Raw genomic sequence first — 10,151 nt, forward strand, 5'->3', positions numbered from 1 at the left:
AAATATGTATAAACAAGCTCCCTATTACAGATTGCACAAATGACTTTATTCAGGTCTCTAAGTGAAGTTTTTTTAAAAAAGCCTTTTTTATGTGTGTGTGTTCAGCAGTTTCCACATTTCTTAAATTTGAGAAAATTTGTAAACAAAACAGTCAGGATTTCATTAAATTAATGTGGCATATAGAGACATTGTAAATGAATATGACCGCTGAACATACTCATTTCTGGAATGCACAATGTGTGGCAATCTTTTAAAATTAAGCATTCTCTAGTTCACTGTGTTTGTTCTGCACGGTGTCAGTGTGCTCTAGTGAACATGGTTTGGTATTGTAAAGTTTTAGTCAAGTTAATGGTCATTTTGCACTATGCAGTGTAAACAGCTTGAATGTACCAAAACAAATAAGGGGGAGGTGGTGTTTAGAGTATTATTAGTCAATCATCTGAAAGGTTTGATATGTCATATTTTGTCATTTGGTAATTATTTTGCAGCATATTGCTTCCCTAGGTAGAGGTTGTCTGAAGATTTTATTATAAACAGGAGCCTTCAGGGAAGAATGTTGCCTAATGAAATTAATCTTTAATAGGGTACTTTACTTTGTAAGAGATTATTTCTAGATTGAATATATTAGTGCAGATATGCCGTTTTGATAGTCACTACAGTATATGAGAAAGAGAACAGGAGAGAAGAAGGAGGGAGGGAGGGGAGGAGGAAAGAGAGGAAAGAACAAGAAGGAGTTGAATAAGAAATAATTTCTCTACCATCCCTTCCTCTCACCCCCTTGACATGTGCTGGGAATCATTTGACTGCAGCAAACCTGTGGTTGTTGATCATGTGATAGATGGGAGATGACAACATGACTGCAAAGCGTGAAGATCTATCCTACAGTGTATCAGGTTTGGTTTGTTCTCAAGCAGTCTTTATTGTGCCCCACAGGTGTCAGTGCAAATCAGATAACCAATAGAGGGGCTGGACTTCATACAGATGAATTGGATTTTGACTCCTGTTCCTATTTTATCCCTTAAAAGTTTTCAGGTGGGTATTTCTATGCAGGAGACTTCTGGCAAATTTTTTTGCAGAATCAGAGAACTATTGGTTCACTTATCTCTGCTTCAGAGTACAGGACTTGAACCCTTTCCCTTTTTTTTTTCTTTTTTAATAATGCACTGTCAATTGATCTTGAGGTTATATGCAATTTTATAACTAGAAAGACCTTCAATTTAGAAATAATAACAAATAAATCAATGAATCCAAGATGCAGGATAGGTATGACTGCTTACAACACTGTAAGGACTACTTCTGGTCAAGCTTCAGATCATTCACTGGCGATAGATTTCCCTGAAATCTATTTTGCTTATTTGAAAATATATTTTGCTTCCTATTCAATGTATTCTTACTCGGAGATTAAAAGAGGAAATGGTTTATAACTTTCCAGTGACCATCAGCAGTGTTATGGATTCATGGATTATTGTTTGAGACTTGTACAACTAGAGAGTTTGGTCTTCAACTTTCTTTTCTTTAGCTTTCATAAAGATTTTGAGTTGCCTCCAGAGTTAACTCTACAGGCAAGAAAATCAACATATTACCTTGGGTGTGAAATCAGAGTTGTCCCCCAAGTCACGATCAGGCAACGCTACAAATCATCCAAGGATGATGGAGAAAGATGCAGGAGCCCATGCTTCAGCTTCATGCATGTCTAGTACCGGGTTAGTTTTCTGCAGGCCGCATCGGTACAAGGAGACGTGGCTCTTGCTTCGGTGCTGGATCAAGGGGAGCTGTCTTTCATGTTAGACGGTCCTGATGGAAAAGGCATACGGTGGACGACTACTCCCTCTCTTTCCATCCATGCATATCACCTCTCGCAGATATCTATTTTATTCTTTAGTTCAACATTAGTTCTCAGAATTCACAATAAATGACCTTCTGAGGTGAAAACATAGTATACTCCAGCAAAGGCTATATTATGAATTTAACATAAAAATAAAAAAAAATGTTAAAAATAGACAAGGCATATAAAAGGGCATGACATTTTACTTGGTTGTATTGTTGCAAACCCAGGTTTAATTCACATAAATTAGCTAGAGATCTATAGGCTTGCTATTTTTTTCTCAGATAAAGAACATAATCTGCAAAAGAAAGGAAGAAAAAGTAATTATTTTTGTTAGCGTAGACTATAAACTATCAAATTTGTTAATTTGGACACTAGCTTCACTCTGAAACTTAGTCAGCCTTTTATAATTTAACAAGTAGCCCTGATAATCTGCTACATTGTGCACAATCATTGTGCCATTTCTAATTACAAATGACAAACCCCCTGAAACTTCCCCTAGACAAATATGGCAAGTTTAGAATAGCTTCAACTGGTTTAACTCCTTGGTACTGTATTTTTAAACAGGCACTTTTTAGAAGAGAAGCAACAATGAATGGAAAACTATAAAAAAAACTGTACAAATGCCCGGAAAATCATCACAGACTTCTTGTGATGACGTATAAACAATGTTTACAAAACTTTCACGGTATGAAAAAACATAGTGAAAGCACCATTTTCTCTCTAGGCATGTTAAAGATGCTTTGTGCTTATTTGGAAGGAGAGTCTCTGAGAAAAATATTATCTCCCATACAGTGTGATCAGAGCTGCTGTTTGGATGGCTGGTAGTCTGTTAAACTTCAAACTCTACTGCAAGATACAGGGCATGATAGGGCTCTTACAAATGAGCTACTTAATCTTGATAGAGGCAGTATTGGACCACTTAATACAAAGGCATCGTTTGATACCTCCTCCTCTCCCACAATGAGACGGCGTCCTTGTAGTGCAATAAAAGAGTGACTGGAGGGTGACATACAACGGTTTGTGGATAGGGAAGCCAGAATCCTTCAGTCCTCATCTGTACATTGCAACACAGAATTATGGCAGCCCTCTCTTCCATGTCTAATTGTGATTAAAGCTAGTTGTGCAATTCAACATATTTATAGAAAAATATCTCTACTTCTGTGAAAACAGTGCAGGCCTTAATGACTAATTTTTTCATGAAGCAAATGAAACAGTGAGGAAAATGTTACTAATGTGTACATGTGCTGTATACAGTTGTGTGAGAGGGTATGCATTTTGCATATTTCAGGAGACGAATTTTGCCTGCAGCAATGCAGTCCATCTCTGGCAGGTACCGAGTAAATTCCTGAAACCATGCATGGGGGAAGGGAGAAAAGGAGTGGGGAAGAAATGACACCAAAATGCAGATCTGCAGCTACTCATATGTTAGGGGACTTCTGGAAATTGATGCTGCTAACATCCTTACAGACAGAGTGCTGATGTAGCTTTTGTAGAGATGTTTCATTCTGGAAGTAAAGGACATTTTTATTGATAGTGGCTCTCTTCCGCATTGTGAATAGAGAATAGATGATCACAGAATCACAGAGTCACAGAATGGTAGGGGTTGGAAGGGACCTTCGGAGATCATGATGCTGAAGCCCCAATCTTGGCTAAGAGACCTAGCTAGTGTTGAAATAGACATATTATATAATGTACATATTCAATAAGCATCTGGTTTATAACTAGAACAGAACTCTGTTCTTTGCATGTATGTCTTGCAGATAGAGAAACCAGGATATTTGTTGAAATGCATGTTTTTACATTCCTACCTCTAAAGAGAGTGTAAAAAAAACCAATCAAACAGAAAACTATTGGCCAGAATGTTTGTGGTTTCTGAAAAGATGTATTTTTCTCTATTTTGCACTTGTGCCTTCACATGTGACAATGAGGTCCAGGAAGAGGGGTCTGTTTCCTTGAGAACTTAATGACAGAGAAATTGGTTCAGGGAAAGGAAGATAGAGTTCTACATAAAAGTTCTGTGATTTAGAGAGAAGAAAATCATTACAAGGAAAAAAAAAATCCTTTCTCTGTCTTTATTTCCCACCTCTGTGTGTGTGTGTGTGTATGCGCGCACGCGTGTGTGTGGTTTGTTTTCTGTTACAAATGAGTGAAGGCAGAAATTTTGAGAAAAACAACTTCTATTTATTACTTTAATTTGAAACCAATTTCTGTAAGTTCCTTGTGAAAAAAGGAAACATATAAAAGTCCATAAAAAGTTATAGACTCTCAGATTTCCTAGTGCAATAAAATGAGCCTCTTTTTTATACCTGTTATTCCTTTAGATTGAGTAATGCACCCGACCTAGCCTATGCTTCCTTGTTTCCATCTTTGTTGATGAGACACAAGAACAGCATTTATTTCCTGGCTGCCCTCTCCTTCTCTCTCTCAAGTACTTGGATTCATGTATAGCATATTCTGGCTTCATGCATCTTCTTGCATGATGAAGCATCTGCCTGTGGTGCCGAAGCTACTGGCAGTGCCTGTGTTTGCCCCAGAGCACATTACAGATGGTAGTGTCATTGCAGATAATGATAGCCTAATATACTCACGGTAGCAACAGGGGACAGATGCTGCTTTTGTTCAGTTTTCAGTGGCAGATCCACCCTGCAGACAGGGGTGCAGAGGGGAAAATGCCTCTGAAAAACAAGCAGAGCTGTCAATTAAGGTAATGGCCACTGGGTGGGGCAAAAGTGCACATAATTTAAAAAAAACCCAAAAAACCCAAAAAAACCCCAACCCAACCAACCAACCAACCAACCAACAAAAACACCCAAAAAAACCAAACCCCAAAGACCCCTGGATGATTTGACGGCAACAACAGGGGAATTGAAATCAGGGCTCTTCAGGGTGGCGAGGAGATTCTCAAATATGTGAAAGAACAGTTTCTCTATATCAAACAGTAGACATTCTTCATTACTTTTATTACTTCCACAGTAATCTACATCAGATTACACAGGGGACCATTTCAAGGCATCTTGTCTCTCGGGATATGGATGTGAGTAAATCACACCCTATAATCTTCCATCATCCCCAGTGTTTTTTCCCGGGGGGATTTATGCTCACACATAAAATAAACACTTAAACCCCCACTGCAGAATGGCAAAGGACCTTTCTTCCAGAGACTGCAAGCATATAAAGTACATGGTGTTTATCTCTGGCCTTTGTGAAGCATAGTCCGATGAGGAAAGCCTTACCCGATCATTAAATTAAGTAGGAATTTAACTTTATCACTATTTTTATTGACTGTAGCATTTTAACAAAGTGCATTTGTCCTATTTCTCAGTCTAATAGCTTGAGATCCTAAAAGAAAATTTACATGTTTGTAATGATTAGCATGATTTTAGTGCAAAACAGCATTTTTTCCTCTTGTAGTTAGCAACACTAATGAGAGCATGGAACTCAGATTATCCCTCATCCGTGTTAAGCCAGTGTATCAGAAACACAGGAGAGAAACCAGCAGCTGAGATAAAAAAATCACCCTGTGCATGAACTTAACTTGTATATTCTTTTAGCCATACTGAGATCTGCAGTCTGTTTTCTGCCATAATGTGATTGCTCTGCTTGAAGTCCTTGAAGAGATTTCTTCCCATAGAACTGCTTTTCTTTTCATATTTTTTTACGGGAAGGAAAATTGTTGGCCTGATTTCAGCAAGTCCTTGAAAAGGAAGACACAGGGAAGAAGGGAGGAAGTATTACAGACATTTCTAACATTTTTTCCCAGATTTAATCCTGAAGAGTGATCAGAAAACAAACAAACAAGCAAAAGAATCCTCATCGTCTTTATAACACAACTGCCACTTTCTAGATTAGCCAAAGGAACTGATCTGCATGCAGTTGTGCAAGCACTAAATCCAAGATAGAGTATTGCCCTTTCTCTTTAGACAAGGCCTTAAAAATACGTTTATTTTTTTTTCCTCTTCATCTTCCTACTTCTTCATGGCTGCATCCACCTATAACTCCAGAAGACCTTTATGAACTCCGTAACTATTACCACTTGTGTCATAGGGTCAGTGGACAGGACGGTTTATAATATGGGATCATCTTCCGGAGGGAGAAAAGACTGTATCTTATTTTCAGCAAAAAGGCTAAAGCAAGGTAATAAAAGCCCTTATATTTCCCCAGTCATTTAACTCCATGGCTGGCACCATTTTTCACTGACCTCACAACTAGCTCTCTTTCTACAAATATCCTGATTAGAGCTACTTCCTGTGACTAAAGCAGCCATCTGCTGTGAGCTCTGCTGCCCCTAGAGAGGACTAGTTCACCCCACTCTTTTTAGAGGAACTGACCCCCTGAACATATTTTTACTTGCAGTGCTTGGCCTACAAAACCAACGGCTGATTTCGGCCCATTTCCTGTTCATCAGGCATGCCAATCGGCAAAAGTCATTAGAACAGATGTTGCTATCTGCTAGTGGCTTTAAAAGAGAAGACACTGGAGAGCTGAACTACCATGCAGAAATTTCCAGATGTGAAATGGTCTAATGCACGTCACTTTCTTAATGCTCCTAGCCTGTGGATAAATGAACTTTATTCTTCGTTGTTGCCAGCTTTGCATTTTTCAAAAGATTAAAAACTAAAGTGAGGAAAAGAAAAAAGTCACAGATAACAGTGCTTGGCAGAGTGTTTCAGAGGATAAGAGTGTGGTAAACAAAAAAACCCAACCTGCTAATTTCTTAGAATACCTTTTTATCGTCCTGTTGTGGTGATGCTAAACATAGAAACAGAAGTTAATCTCAACGGTGTTAAGTAGTTTTACAGAAAGGAGGATGACTGAAATATGGAGACACTACCCCTCGCTCACCAAGGAAGTGTGTAATAAGGCTGGATATTGGATATCGAACTCATAACTTCTGCTCTGTAACAAGAAGATCATCTTTCCACTCTGTCTTGCACTGAAAAGCTAAGATAATAATGCTTTTTAATAATGTCATTACTGATAATACTTATTACTTAAAAGATTACCCAGTGTTGTAGTACAACTGCCAGTCAAACTGTATCTGCTTATACCAGAGCTGAATCTGTTTCATAAGGCATTATAAAATCTGAAGCACTTCAAACATGTAGGAAACCATGACTGTATGCAAATAAGGAGATTGAAATACAAGTTTGGGATTTTCCTTCAGGTAACACTCTCTATCCACAGCTGTAGTACAAAGCAGAGTCTTTCAAATTAATTCAGTTTTGGGGCCTAGTATTGGTTTCAGCATACTCTAACTACGTCTTCCAAGGTATCTTCTTCCAAGCACTGGAAGTTCGTGAGTTGCTTCTCTTTCAAAAGTCAGTCACAATTTCCATTTAAAGTAGCTGTAGCTTTCCAGCCTACACAATGAGTACACTGCAGGTTTCCTTTTAGATTTATACCTCCTGACTTCCCATCCTTGTCTTTGACCACTGAGAAATTCTGCTTTTTCGTAATTGTTTTGGGGATTAAATGTGGCTATACATTCAGTGTGGGTTCGATAGTCAACAAACAATTGTCAATAGCAACTTGAAATATTCATTTAGGGTCTAAAGTAAATGTAATAAAAATTGCATAAGAGTTAATTAACATAAAACAGCCAAATGCAAAATGAATTAAATAAACTAAAATAAAGTTCATGTTTTAATCAGCAAAACCTTGTTGCTTAACAGCTCCTCCAGGCTTAATGTTCAGCTTAGTTTCTGGATCACACTCTTTCAAATTGCTCCACAGAGACATAAATCTGACTGTAGCTACTGCATACTCTTGTGAGAGTGAGTACATGTGTATATTTCTGAGTGGGAATGTAAAATACAGTCTTCTAGTGCATTGCATGTGAATTAATCTTTTCTGTAGTAAGAAAAATACATTGTAATGTTTTTCTCTTGCAGAACACTGTCAAAGATTTTCAACTTTCTTTTCTTAGGGGCGATAGCAGAGAAATTAAAGAATAATATTGGACTTAATTAGATTGTATGAAAGCAGAATAAGTTTATTGACTTCACTGAAATTTTCCTGAATAGACACCGCTGTGTTTGAAATCTAATACTAGCCCAAAGTTCCCTCCTTTGGAATGACTTCACTGCAATATTTTTCTTTCTTGAGAGAAAATAAAAAAATATTTCACAATCTGTTAATCCACAGATTTAGGACACATGTATTTAAAAATAATGTCCAAACGTAAACTTAAAAACACGCAACTAGATAAATTATCTGGATTATGCCACATGTGTTAGCCCGCTCTGGCTGATCCGTTACGCAATCCTCTGAACACTGTGAACACAATGAGCAAAAAAGCAGCTTGAGATGTCTTTTTTCCCTCCAATTTCTTAGTGAAGTTCAGAAACACTTGACCACAGCATGCTCTAAGCAACAAGGTTACTGTTGTTTGACAAGGTACAGCAACTAAACGATCAATACACTAGCTGGCCACTTCTTGGATCCAAAGTGAGTGGTCTGAAGTCCCAGGAGATGTCCACTGGCCTCCCTGAGACCCTGCCCTGGCTGCTGTGTCTCTGTCTGGGAAGACGGAGAGAGAAATGTTGTGTAACCTTAGCTGTAACACTGGGTCCAGGATGTATCAGAGAAGGGGTTTTTTTTGTGTGCTCATGATATGTCTGAATTTTCCCAAGAAATGTAAAAAAACCTTTAATTTTTGTTAATAACTACATGGAAATCTGCTTGTATTGTCCTCTAGCTTCAATGTATATTAGTAATCTACTCTGTTCTTTAGTCTATATTTCAGCTAAGAACTTCTATTATCATAGAAGTTATCTGAGGGTTTTTTTTCCTAATTTTCCCTATCTCTAAGATCATAATGGCGCTATTCTGTATCGCAAAGATTGTGAAATTTAATAAAAGTGTTAGGAAGTGCATTTGAGGAAGAGCTTCAGATGGAAAGTTTCACACAAGTGGAAAGTGTCTTTTTGTTTTCTGCAGTCTATAAATGAATCTGCAGCTCAGAGCAAGCTTGTGAAAAGCCAAAATAGTTCATATGGTCCTACTTAAGAAAAGTAGGTAATTTCTGTTGTAGAAGTTATGTGCTTCAAGTACAACTAATTGAATTCTATTTATGTGGGAGCAATTACTGAATTAAATCATGCTAATATTCATAATTAATATTAAGCATAACTTGTTGGGGTTTTTAAGCAGTACTGATTTCAAGTATCTCGTTAAATGACTGGAGATCACTATTAAAGAGGGTGCCCTCTGACAAGCCTGTAGCCATCAGTGCTGTAACTGAAAAGTAACACTTGTGGAAAAAAAGGCCAGTCATCCTTCTACTATTGGTATGATACAGAGAGTCACTGCATGGAGTTTTCTGGGTTTAATCACATATTCAAAGGAAAATATTTTTAAGGAAGAAACATAACAACGTGTTTGACAGCCAGGAGAAGACAGCCCCTCAGGTACACGCTTGATTTTAAACAAAGTTGCTAAGATACAAGCTTTTGATGAATGGCATTTATAGTTTGAAATGCTTTCTCTGGGACCAACAACCCTGCATCAATATCTCACTGCTAGACCCACCTGGTAAAACTGATTTAATTTTGATGATGTGGAGGAAGATGCTTAGGCTTCTTTACATACAATTTCCTACAACTTCTCTTTGGTAAAACTTTCCAAAAAAAATGAGGCCTAGTGGGCACCCAAACTGGTTTAAAGGCATCATAAGCCAGAGGAACATCAAGAACTGCAAACATAACTATTGAAACACAAGTGGGCTTTCCCTGCCAATGATGCAATGTCACTTGTTCCCGTGGAATCACTTTTGATGGTATGGGGAAGCTAGGGCAAATAGCATTCTGACTAAGATAATATTTCTTGGGAAATTTTTGTTGCCTGACCATTGATATTTCCCCTAAACAAAGGGTGGTCAAGGCACCCAAGAAATTATGGAAAGGGCTTCAAATCTATTTCGAAGCAAATTACATGCACTTGAACAGAGCAAGGATATCAGCCCTGGACCTGTACATTTTGCAGTCTCTCCACTGAGTTCAGATACAGCACATGCTGCTGCAAAAAAGTGTCACAGAGAATTTGTCAGCAGAATGCCCCCAAATCAACACAAAAATAGAGGTCAAAACAAAAGCGGAGGGCAAATCAGTTATTGAGCAATCTCTAAAGAAAACCAAGGCCAGGTTAAATGCAGCTTATGCAATCCTTTTTAAAGAGGAGATTCAATAAATTTATGGAGCTGCAGTCGTGATTCTCAGGCTCAAGCAAACAACAGCTGAGTGGAGAATACATTTTCTTCTTATCAGTCTTCTCTGTTGTGCCACAGACAACTGACCCCATGGATGACTCGAAACACAGTTCTATC

The sequence above is a fragment of the Rissa tridactyla genome, chromosome 2 (genome assembly GCF_028500815.1).
Source record: "Rissa tridactyla isolate bRisTri1 chromosome 2, bRisTri1.patW.cur.20221130, whole genome shotgun sequence".
Classification (NCBI taxonomy): domain Eukaryota; kingdom Metazoa; phylum Chordata; class Aves; order Charadriiformes; family Laridae; genus Rissa; species Rissa tridactyla.